Source organism: Acinonyx jubatus, chromosome E4 (assembly GCF_027475565.1).
Source record: "Acinonyx jubatus isolate Ajub_Pintada_27869175 chromosome E4, VMU_Ajub_asm_v1.0, whole genome shotgun sequence".
Taxonomy (NCBI): domain Eukaryota; kingdom Metazoa; phylum Chordata; class Mammalia; order Carnivora; family Felidae; genus Acinonyx; species Acinonyx jubatus.
The window spans coordinates 7,225,561-7,238,520 of record NC_069395.1 but is presented as its reverse complement, the minus strand read 5'-3'; positions in this window follow the sequence as shown (position 1 = coordinate 7,238,520).

The following is a 12,960-nucleotide window of genomic DNA, read 5'->3' as shown; positions in this document are numbered from 1 at the left end:
AATTCTACATTTATGTTGCAGAAAACAATTTCATTTCAGGGAAAAGAACAAAGAATGCACTAGAGTTAATTTTTCCTGGGTGATGACGTCTCTTGGCTCAGAAAGGGGGTGAGGTAAAGAGGCTGGAGGGGGAAGGGCAGGAAAACCACACTTTGGGCAGCACGGCCACAGAATCCCAGGAGCTCTGCCCTCTGTTTTAGCCTCGTTTCCTATAGGTGCTTCTCCCACATGGGAGGTGAGTGCCCTTGGTACATGAGTTTAGAAGTTAAGAGATGAAGAGAAAGGCTTTATGGATTAGGGCCGCCGTAACAAGTGCCACAAACAGGCTGCCTTTAACAACAGAAATTCATGGTCTCACAGTCTGGAGACCAGAAGTCCAAGATCAAGGCGTCAGCAGGATTGATTCCTTTGGAGGCTGTGAGGAAGAACCCGTTCCCTGCTTCCCCCGGCTCCCGGTAGTTTGCTGGCTGTCTCTGGTTTTCTTTGGCTTGTAGAAGTATCACCCCGGTCTCTGCTTTTCTCTTCACATGACATTCTTTGTCTGTGTGCGTCTGTGTCCAAATTTCCCATTCTTTTAAGGATACGGGTAATATTGGAATCAGGGCCACTTTAATGACCTCATTCAACTCGATTATGCCCATAAAGACCCTGTTTCCAAATAAGGTCACATTCTGAGGTTTTGTAGATGTGGACTTCAATATACCTCTCTTGGAGAACACCATTTAACCCCAAAAAACATGGTTCACAACATCATGAACCCAAAGCCTTCCTGCACAGGGTCCATAAATAGCCTGAGGGCTTGAGCCCGGACAAATGCGCCAGCTCCCCTCTGAGCAGAATACAATTACTGGATTTGTACTTTTAAAATTGAGTACTAATCACTTACTATGTTTGCATTACTAATGCCCTTTGAGAGCAACATGCTGAATATATGTGATTCATTTTATTTTTCTTAGAAACCATCCTCTTAAAAAGCACTGCTTGGATAACTTCAGAAGGAACAAACAGAAAGTTGATAGAATTGGTGACACTTTGGATCTCTTTCATGGAGAAAAAAATGCTCTGTTGTATCCAACAGAGCAGAGAGGATTGTCTTAATTTTCGCAGGACTGACAGCGTCTGTGAATTCTAAACTAGGCACTTAGTGACTATGTGGAGATTAAAATTGAAAGAAGCATAACTGGGGGACCTGGGTGGGTCAGTCAGGGGAGCGTCCGACTTTGGCTCAGGTCATGATCTTATGGTCCGTGAGTTCAAGCCCCACGTTGGGCTCTGTGCTGACAACTCGGAGCCTGGAACCTGCTTCGGATTCTGTGTCTCCGTCTCTCTCTGCCCCTCCCCTGTTTGTTCTCTCTCTCTCTCTCTCTCTCTCTCTCTCTCTCTCTCTCTCTAACTTAAATAAACATTAAAAAAATTTAAAAAGAAGAATAACAAAGTATCAGTGTAAAAACAACTTTAAAAATATGCCCAAGCCCCAGACTGCTGCTAACAGGCTGGTTTGCTAACAGTGGGTTCTGCAAGGAGTTCTAGACCAGCATGGGGAGGTGCAACTCTGGTGATGTAGTTTTAGAGCATCGCTCATGGCTGACCAGCGGAGGACCGGTGACCCTACTTAAGAAAAGCTGCCTAAGAGCATGGTCAAGGGGCATATGCTGCAAGAGAATCCTGGGTAGAGTTGGAGATGCCAACAGAAGGGAGAGTCTGTCTCCTTGTCCCTTGCTGACCTGTACAGCCTGCAGCTCACTGTAGAGCTCCCACTGGAAAACGGTGGAGTGTGGGGAGGGAGTCCTTAGGGAAACCTGACAAGGGATTCAGAGGAAGAGCATGTTTGTAAACATGGCAAAAGTGCCTATTTCTTATTCTTATATTTGTATTCTTATTCTTATATTAATGAATACAGAAAGTATGCTGGTGTAGCCTGTAACTGCAGGGCTCAAAGGCGCCAACGTAAGTATTTAGGAAGAGAACCCATCATATCTGTCATTCCAAATGACAGGATACAGGGGTTCGGTGGGTGCAGGGTCTCTAGAGCAGCTCAGGCGGCCATAGGACCAAGGGACGGAGCCCTTACCCCCCAAAAAATATGGCAGCAGGGCTGGACTTAGACTAGCCTTGGGACAAATGAACACCTCTCCAAGAAACGAAGGACACTTTCCTTACAGAGAGACCACCGCTGGTTCAACAGAAGCCACCAGCGAAGGACAGAGCCATTCCAAACCAGGGGGATTCCAGAAATGCCTTATACCTTGGTCCAGGATAGGGATGGTTTTATAAGCTGACCCTTAATTCTCCTGTCCCTCCTCCCTGCCTTCAACTTCAAAGAAAATGGGCCCAGAAGGAAGGAATGAGAGTAGGGTAAGAACCTCACCCTCTCCCCTCCTGTTTTGAACTGACAAGTCTGTGTTTTAATGATTAAAAGTGGCCAGAAAGTTATGGAATCTGCCCAAGATGCTATTAAAGAAACAGAAGAGAGAGATTCAAAACAGCTTTGTTGGAGGCAACACTTAGAAGAAAAAAAACAGTTTAAGATTTATAATGCTTAGCATTGTAAACACTCCTGAACGAGTCATAATCCTATTCTTAGAAGGAATCTCCAGGCCTGACTTCTAGACCTAACTGAAGATGACTTGTTAGAACATGAGACAAGAAGAAAGCTTCTTTCCTGGCTATTTTCGGTGCTCGACCCTCTACTCATTTGAGAGTCACTGTATTGGCTGTTATACACCTAGGAATCCCAATTCAATAAACTTATCAAAATAGGAGAAATAGATATTGATTGCCTATTATTAGATGGACATTATATTAGATGTTAGCAGCACACATATAAAGAAGGTATTGTCCCTGTTCTTGAAGAGGTCATTGTGTGTGTGTGTGTGTGTGTCTGTGTGTGTGTGTCTGTGTGTGTGTGCGTGTTTATAAACAGCTAATTGTACTTCAGCCCGTGAAGAATGATACCACGGAGTTGATTGAAGTGTGGTGATAGACCCCCAAGAGGAAGCAGTTAATCTCCGGGGGAAATCAATAGAGTCCTCACACAAAGTATGGCGTTTGAGCTGGTTCTTGGAGGAGGTGCACACAAAACCCACTAAATCCATGTCGGCATTTAACGTTCAGCTTAGTTTGTCAGGTTGTTTTTCCACTTGGCAGTCGGATGACAGGAGGAAGCCTCCGAAGGGAGGAAGGAGGGCCAGAGACCGGGGGCCCTATAAGGACAGAAGCTCAGTGGGCTGGGCTGAGTTTCCAAAGGGCAAGGAGACAGAGAGGTGGGGCCTCCATCACTTTCCTGAGGTCCGTCCTGGTTCTATTGACATATAGCAGGGGTCTTTTTGTAATTGTATTCTATTTAGTGTGCAGGATTCACCAGTGACCCAACAGGACAGTCCCTGATTCTTAAGACTTCATAGCTTGAAACAATGTGCAGATGTGTAAAGAGACATAAGGGCAGCAAAACAGAGGCTGAAATAGTTATACATGGAAACCCCAGAACGAGCCACTGAGTACGTCCAGAAGGTTCAAGTTCTCTCCAACCTTAGAGCTCTCTAAAGCTTCAGGGATCTATGTTATATTTTTAAAACAATACCAGCTAGGCGTGTGATTTGCAGCAAGTCTCAGAGAGAGCCTGCTTTGAAAAATAATCCTAAAACTAGAAGGTTGGGCTTAATTGCCATTATGACCCTTTCCAAAGCTATCTGTAATTTATGACTGTTTGAGCTTATAATGATACAGCAGTCAGATTTGGAGACTTGCATGAAATTCATTCATTCAAAAACCACGTGGTGAGGGGAGACCTGGGTGGCTCAGTCGGTTAAGCATCCGGCTTCAGCCCAGGCCATGATATTATGGTTCATGAGTTCAAGCTCCACCTCAGGCTCTCTGCTGTCAACACAGACCCCGCTTTGGGTCCTCTGTCCCCCTCTCCCTCTGCTCCTTCCCTGTTCACGCTCTCAAAAATAATAAATAAAAAGTTTTTAAATAATTTGAATATCTACTTTTAAAGTTTCCAGGTAAAATACAGGATACCTACTTACATTTGAATTTCAGATAAGGAATAGGTACTTTTTAAAAATATAAGTATGTTCTGTGTAATAGCTTACATATTCAAATATTTTTAATGTTTATTTATTTATTTTGAGAGACAGAGCAAGCACGAGCAAGGAAGGGGCAGAGAGGGAGAGAGAGAGGATCCCAAGCAGAATCCACACTGCCAGCACAGAGCCCATTGTGGGGCTCCAACCCACAAACCACAAGATCATGACCTGAGCCAAAACCCAAGAGTCCAGTGCTTAACCAACTGAGCTACCCAGACACCCCATATATTCAATTATACTTAAAAATTACACTTTATTTGAAATTCAATTTTAAGTAGATGTCCTTTTTAAATATATAGTTTTTTTCTAAATCTAGCGTCCTTACAATTATAAGCTAGGCTCTGTGGAAAACAGTGAATTGGGTATAGACCCTCCCTTGGCTCTAAAGTGTGAAATAAGACTCAAATATAAATACCGTATTACAGTGTGAAAAGGGATAAGTTTACACAAAATATACAGAGAATGCTCTAAAAGTGCACGAGGAGAAATTGCTTCCAGCCACGAGAAGTAAGGGAAGCCTTGAGGAGGGCTGGGAAAGTGGCAGGAGTGAGCCTCATGAAAGCAGAAGGGGCAGGGAGAAGGGCCTTCATGGCTGAGTTGGTGGCCCTAGAAAAGTCTTGGACGTTGCCTTTTAGTTTTGGTGATTGTTTCCGTTGCTGTGCAAAGGGCAACCAATGGAATGGGAAAAGATATTTGCAAATGACATACCAGACAAAGGGCTAGTATCCAAAATCTATAAAGAGCTCACCAAACTCCACACCCGAAAAACAAAGAACCCAGTGAAGAAATGGGCAGAAAACATGAACAGACACTTCTCCAAAGAACACATCCGGATGGCCAACAGGCACATGAAAAGATGCTCAACGTCGCTCCTCATTAGGGAAATACAAATCAAAACCACACTCAGATATCACCTCACGCCAGTCAGAGTGGCCAAAATGAACAAATCAGGAGACTATAGACGCTGGAGAGGATGTGGAGAAACGGGAACCCTCTTGCACTGCTGGTGGGAAAGCAAACTGGTGCGGCCGCTCTGGAAAACAGTGTGGAAGTTCCTCAAAAAATTAAAAATAGACCTACCCTAGGACCAGCAATAGCACTGCTAGGAATTTACCCAAGGGATGCAGGAGTGCTGATGCATACAGGCACTTGTACCCCAATGTTTATAGCAGCACTTTCAACAATAGTCAAATTATGGAAAGAGCCTAAATGTCCATCAACTGACGCATGGATAAAGAAATTGTGGTTTATATACACAATGGAATACTCTGTGGCAATGACAAAGAATGAAATATGGCCTTTTGTAGCAACGTGGATGGAACTGGAGAGTGTTATGCTAAGTGAAATAAGTCATACAGAGAAAGACAGATACCATATGTTTTCCTCTTATGTGGATCCTGAGAAACTTAACAGAAGTCCATGGGGGAGGGGAAGAAAAAAAAACAGAGGTTAGAGAGGGAGAGAGCCAAAGCATAAGAGACTCTTAAAAACTGAGAACAAACTGAGGGTAGATGGGCAGAGGGAGGGAGGGGAGGGTAGGTGATGGGTATTGAGGAGGGCACCTTTTGGGATGAGTGTTGTATGGAAACCAGTTTGACAATAAATTTCATATTAAAAAAAAAAAAAAAGAAAGAAAAGTCTTGGAGGTAGGAAAGTACAGAATAAGAGAAGGCACTAGTCACTTCATGGGCCTGTGGTCTGCCTGTGAGAAGGGAAATCATGGCAGAAGGGATTGGAGAGGTAGGGTTGGGCCACACCACAGGAGCCTGGCCAGAGACAGGATGGATGGAGCCTGGAAATCTGAAGAGGCTCAGGCGTCGTCCTGGGTGCTTGAAGGTTTTTGATCCGAGGTGACACCACACACCAAGAAGGGAGAGTGTGAAGGAATCGTCCCCAACCAATCATCTCCAAGAAAAAATGGTCTGTTAACGTCATCTCTGTTCACTAAAGAAAACGCCCATCTTAACAAATGTAGTAAAGGAGCCCCTAAGTGGCTCCGTTGGTTAAGCGTCTGACTCTTGGTTTCAGCTCAGGTCATGATTTCATGGTTAGTAAGTTCAAGCCCCAAGTTGGGCCCTCTGCTGACAGCACAGAGCCTGCTTGGGATTCTGTCTCTCTTCCCCCCTCTCTCTGCCCCTACCCACCCCCTCTCAAAATAAGTAAAATTTAAAAATTAAAAAAAAACACACAAATATAGTAAGTGGAGAGGAAATAGGATAAAATGAGAAGATCACAAGCTTTGCTGTGAGTTCAAATCCACATGTCCCCTCTGTATGATCTTATTTCTGGTTTCTGAAGCACAGTTTCCTTATCTATAATTGGGACTGACAACGCTCTAGTTATGCGTTGGATGTTATGAGTAAGTCCAACATATACCTGGAACACAGGAGGAGCTCACTAAATACTAACTGCTAAGTGAATTATTATTTTACTTACTACTTATTCCCCTCTAGCCTCAAGTGTCTTATCTTGTGGTAACAGGTGAAGATGCTGTTAGGAGATAGAAAACTTCCTTTCAAAATATTCATTTTTTTCTCTTTATGAAGAAATAAATCTTTTAAAATAAGGAACAACATACCCACTTGAGCTGAAAAAAAAAAAAAAGAAAGAAAGAAAAAGAAAAGCCAAGAAGCTAGTATTTGGAACGTTTGGGTGAAACATTTGCTCTCAAATTATTTTCTCAATACCAAAGGAAAACTAAATTTCTGTCCTGAAATATCATATCATTTTTTAAAATATTTATTTATTGAAAGAGAGAGAGAGAGAGAGAGAATGAGCAGGGGAGAGAGCAAGAGAGAGAGAGAGAGAGAGAGAGAGAGAGAATGCCAAGCAGGCTCCACACTTCAGCACAGAGCCCAATGCGGGGCTCAATTCCAAGAACCATGAGATCATGACCTGAGCTGAAATCAAGAGTTGGATGCTCAACTGACTGAGCCACCCAGGCGCCCCCCCACCCCCAAAACATCATCTAGTTTGAATGGGTATCCTGGGAAGAGCTTGAGTGTCTTTGGGTAATTATTAAATGAAAGTAGGCATTTCTACTTAATTATCTCTGGTCTGTCCAGATGGTGTGAAAGTTTTAGCTCAGCTGGTGAACCAGGGAATCTCAGGGATGTTCTGTGCTTGATGGGGTAACAGAGTCTGGTGTTCATGGCCTGTGAAAGCCCGAGAGAAGGGGGACTGGAGCAGGAATAGAAGAGTTTACTCATTGTAGAGACTCATTCTGGATAATTCTTCTTGTTTCTGGTTTTGTCCGCTAGAATTCTGTCTCAGTTGTTGACATAGAATGGGCCACAAAGATTGATGATATATTTCTAAGATCTCTGAGAAAAGCACCAAGAGGAACAGTCACCCAAAGCATCCTGTCAAAGTCTGATATAGCCAGTACTGCTGAAATTGTGTTTACAGATAATGCCTCCCCATTTGGGCGTATTTCTTTTACAAATGAATTATTGCCAGTAGCTACCTTTATTCATATCTTTTCTCCTCAACCTCATTCCTGTCCCCATGACCGAGCATCTAAAATAGATTTGCAGTGGAAGAAAAACTACCCAGTCCTTTGCCTTTCGTGCCAGGCCTGCAGCTTGCTTTGAGCTCATTCCTATGCACAGCACAGCGTGAGTTGTGTCTTAGCTTTATTCTCATACTTGGTATTTGGGGTCAATAAACTCGGTAAGTGCACAGCTGTGACACAGGAGGACTCCTACAGGCTTTAAGCAAACGTACGTGATTTTACCAGTCCCAGAAGACCTGCCCTTGAGTGATTTGCTTGGGTAACATTCTTGGCCCTGCTTCCTTCTTTGTTTTTAATAATGTTCTGGGTTCGTGTTTGTGAGACTCTCAGATTTATTTCCAATTAGATAAAGGTGACCTTCCCCTTCTCCAAGCTGCGTCTCCCGTGAGACTCATGAATCCTGCTGAGGTCTGTCAGAGCCGCCAGGAGCTAACTGTGAGAGCACCTTCAGCCTTAAAACAGTTGGCGTAAAAATAAGACCGCAACACGAAGGAAGAACGGAATGGTCAGGCGACGCACACGACAATTTTATCAAATTATTTGGAGGTGGCGCTTGAAAACCTCGTTAGTGCTTGAGCGCTGATGGACATTTTGAAGTCAAGGTGGAGACAGTGAAGGACGCTCCGTCACAGAGCATGGAATTAGGATCAGTCACATTCAGGATGGAAGCATCTTAGGCTCGATGTCTGGGGACGCTGAGAATAGGCTGCTTTAGAACGCAGCTCTCGTTTGTCTGGGTGGCCCCCACGTACAAGCCATCACTCTCTGTTCCAGGTGACGCTGAGGTGACGATGATGAGACCATCGGCCTCCATCCCATCTGCTTGACAAGCCTTACTCCCCACAGGAGTCGTTAGTGTCAGTCACCCTCTGGGAATCAGATATCAGAGTGACCCCCTTCTTCCTCCTTGTCTTTCTGCCTCTCTAGAAGAGGGACAAGTTTACTGTTTACCTTGAAAAACGTACAAGTTAAACACGATGGGGTGCCTGGGTGGCTCAGTTGTTAAGCGTCTCACTCTTGGTTTCCATTCAGGTCATGATCTCGTGGTTTCGTTCTGTGTCTCCCTCTCTCTCTGCCCCTCCCCTGTTCATGCGCTGTCTCTCTCTGTCTCAAAAATAAATAATAAAAACGTTAAAAAAAAAAAAGTGGGACTTGATATTCTGAAGTAATCTGTGCTCCTCGTAAGTGTGTGCTTTTCTTTTCTTTTCTTTTTTTTTAAGAAAACACGGATGAGTCATCTTACAAGGTTAATTTCTGCCCCTTCTCCCAAATATTCCCCAAGCAATGACCGACTAAAGTTGTAACCTGAAACACTGGAGACACCATTGGTAGGAGAAAACTCTTGGCTTGCCTTTCAGGTAGGAAAGAATAACACCCAGATCAAAATCATAGACGAGTGACATTTTCTCAGAAGATAGCACAGGCCTCTGGGAACCAGAATCCAAACCATTATTTCTCAAAAACGTTCATCCCGGTGCCACAGATGGTTTCCCTACATGAGAAGGCATCTCGGTTTTCCTTGCAGAGTCTCCATCAGCAAAGAACAATACCTCGTGTGTATTTTTCAAGGTATTTCCGTACGTGCTCCTTTATTGTGTATTACAATAATAACCCCGTGCTGATGTTACCACCTTCATTCTACAAATGAAGCAGAGAGGGAGAAGCGAAGGGACCCATGTGCTGTACCTAAACTGTGGAGGCAGAGCAGAGACAAACTGGAAAGTCTCTGCCATGGTGCTCCTCCGCCCAGGGTCAAAGGAGGTGCTCCTCCGCCCAGGGTCAAAGACCGCTGAGTTCTTTGCTGTCGCTCTCCTATGGTGTGGCAAAGCCCTGCAAGATTGGGAAAGATACCAAAAGGAACGGAGGCCGTTCCGCAACTGGCTTCCCCACAGGTCTTTCCTACCAGATGCAAAATCTGTAAAGGAAAGAAGACTGGCACTGTAAACACTGAGCGCTTGCCCAAAGATAGAAAAGGATCGAAAAGGAACATGCGTTCTTGTACAACCACCCTGTCCACTTTGATCATCTGGTTTCCAGGGGCTGCACTATACAGCTCCTTTTCCATCCCTTCAGTGCCTACCCCGAGAAAACAGAGAACATACTACTGGCTTCACCATCTTGGGAAACACGTGTTTGACTTTCCGAGTAGGGACAAGGTTAACACACAACAGGCCATCTTGTCAGTTGTATGCTTCCATCACAGAAACGTGAGTGTTCTTTTACAGGGAAGTATGAATTTGTTTCTTCCTGCCAGAAGCCACAAGGTAAGTAATGATCTACTTTGCCTGCATAGTAGCAATCATAACAGTAATTTGGAATGTAACTAGTTGTGATATACACACAGGTATGTACTTGACCTATCACCCCAAATGAGATGATGTACAGGTACATTCTACAGTTCCTATTTCTCTGCCCTGGGTCCCCTTCCATTCCTTGCATTAGGATATTATTAGTGCTCAGTAAATATTTGTCAAATCAATCAGAAATGAAATGAAAGAAATTAAAATTCCCATCTACAAATGGATAATGATAAACAGTTATGGCAGTGTTTTTCTTTCCCCTTCCCAAGCAAAACCGACCTTTGATATGTTCCTTAATGACTTGGCGATCAATGGTTCCCAGCTCAAAAAATAAAATAGGGTAAAACAAAAAATTATGTGTGCTGTTACAGATGCTATCAGAATAATTTGTTCATCTTAAACTCAATTATGATTCAATTGTCTTTTTACAAAACAATTGTGGATCTATTTCATTTTGCTCCCTGTTCTCAATTACATGTGTGGTAAGAGGGAATTCTCTTTCTTTCTCATTCCTTCTTCTCTACTCTGGCCATTTCCGTGAAATGGAGAACTGATTAAAAAAAAAAAAAAAAGACTGAGACTTGGTGAGGGTAATAACAAGAGGCAGTCAATTGTCAAGAGAAAGAACTCTTGTTTTGTCTTCTAAATACCATACTCTGAGGAATTTAAGAACCAAAATGCCTGCTCTGAAGATGCACAGTATCTATGTGATGTCATCCATCGAGGATGGAACCCGGATATTTGCTTTAAACCTTGATGCCTAGAGGGTTTCCAAAATGGATTCAGGTATGTGGGGATGGGCAGAAAAAGAAGAAAAAAAGGGGAGGAAGACCAGAGGGAGAGAGAAAGGATCTTGTATGTCTCGATCTGGGAGGCAGGATAATCTGGTGATTAGTGTTGAGATTCTCTGGAATCAAATGGCTCAAGTTGAATCTGCTACCTTGTTAAATGAGGAAGATAATAGTCCTGACTTCAAAGAGTTATTTTAAGAATTAAATGAGTTAGTCCATGTCAATTACTTAGAACAGTGGCTGACAAGTAAGCATTTATAAATGTTAGCCATTAATATCTAAGTTTGGGGATACCTGGGTGGCTCAGTCGGTTAAGCATCTGACTCTTGATTTTGGCTCAGGCCATGATCTCACAGTTCATGAGTTCGAGCCCTGCATCTGGCTCTGTGCTAATAGCTAGAAGCCTGCTTGGGATTCTCTGTCTCTGTCTCTGTCTCTCTGTCTCTCTTTCTCTGCCCTCCCCCATGTGCTCTCTCTCTCTCTCTCAAAAATAAATAAATATTTTTATAAAATATCTAAGTTGGTCTCTGTCGAATCAGTGGGGGATTCTGATGAGGAAAGTGTGCAAGTATTTTGGCCCCTTTTCTGGACCACATATGTATGTTGAAGCACCTGACAAAAATTTTGGTTATTACGGTCCTAAATGATGATCCATTTCATTTGGTTTCCAAATTCCCTACATAGCACAGTAATGCCTTTGGTTTTCCAGCTAACATAATACCATCACTGTTTCTGCTGATTCTATAACTCTTTTTGAGGAAATAGCTCAAGCTCCCTGCTTTTTTTCAAATTTACATGATTTGTTTGTTTCTTGAGCTAAGTCCACTAAGGGAACAGGTTATTTTCCTATTTTTAGTTTTCAGTCATATTTTTTTTTTTTACAGAAAATCTTGTGCTTCCCTTTTTATTCAAAGTGCTAAGAAAGGAAGTGCTCACAATATCCTTTTTTTTTTAAGGCAGGACAAAACTCTGTGGGCACAGTTAGCCCTAATTATTTATTATCGGTGCCTCCAGAGATCAGCTGATGGGCCAGTTTCGTGTACGTCTTTATATTCTTGCATATTTTCTGAACGACCTTAATATGCTCAAATCACTTGGACAAATAATGACATTATTTAAAATGTTTGGGTCCTCTCCAAAATGTTATTTGAGACAAAGGACAATTATCCAGGCTAAATTATAAATCGAGAAACCAAACCAAAAAGAAGTGCCTGATTTCCCTTGGAACATATTCTCCCAGATTCCAACGGCCAGTGATTTTACTGCCAACCTAGGATTAAACGGCAAAAATATATGATACCAATACTTTTAAGGTTCTTTATCAGAATAATGTGCCTGATGGCACCTGAACACACGGTACTTTCCTTAATACCATTTAGTCTGCACCACAAAGAATCGATGTATCAGTCCCACAAATAAGATGGCTATTAGACCTATTGACAATTCCAGATTTTTAGAAAAATGAGGAAGGAAGTAGAAAAGATTTTGTCTAACCCTAAATGTTGTCCAACCTTAAAATCATTTCCATTTGGGTTTTAAAAAGTAATTGTTTTGGAGCTCCTGGGTGGCTCAGTCAGTTAAGTGTCTGACTTCGGCTCAGGTCATATAGTCTCACAGCTCGAGAGTTTGAGTCCCGCATCGGGCTCTGTGCTGACAGCTCAGAACCTGGAGCCTGCTTCCGATTCTGTGTCTCCCTCTCTCTCCGACCCTCCCCTGCTCGCACTCTGTCTTTCTCTCTCAAAAATAAATAAACATTAAATGAAAAAAAATTTTTAAAGTGATTGTGTTGGCATATCTATGCCTTTTATCTTGGGAATTCACAACACATTAAATGAAACAATGAAGCTGTACCTAGAGATTTGACATGAGGTAGCTGAATCTTTTGATTCAACAGAGGACCCTACTTTTTTTAAAATGGCCTGGTTTCTCTTTCTCAAAATACAGTCTGCAGCACTGGGATCCATATGGTTCCAAAAGAAATGTTTTGATTCTTTTGGTTAAGTCAATATAGTCCAGGGGGTGAACAACAGAGTGTGACTCAACTCTTCTGTTATTTGAAATCATTAAATTCTGGTGGTTGCCACTTATAAACATAATTTGGGCCTTTTTCTCCCTACTACTAAGCCCAAAGAATTCTATTCAAGTGACATTTCTTATTTTAGCAGCCATGACTAAGACTGTATTTAATGGTTTTGTAAGTAAAAAAATTCAAATTGGGTTGATCTCACAGTATATCCTTCATCTGGTGAAGTTATGGAAAGAAGAAT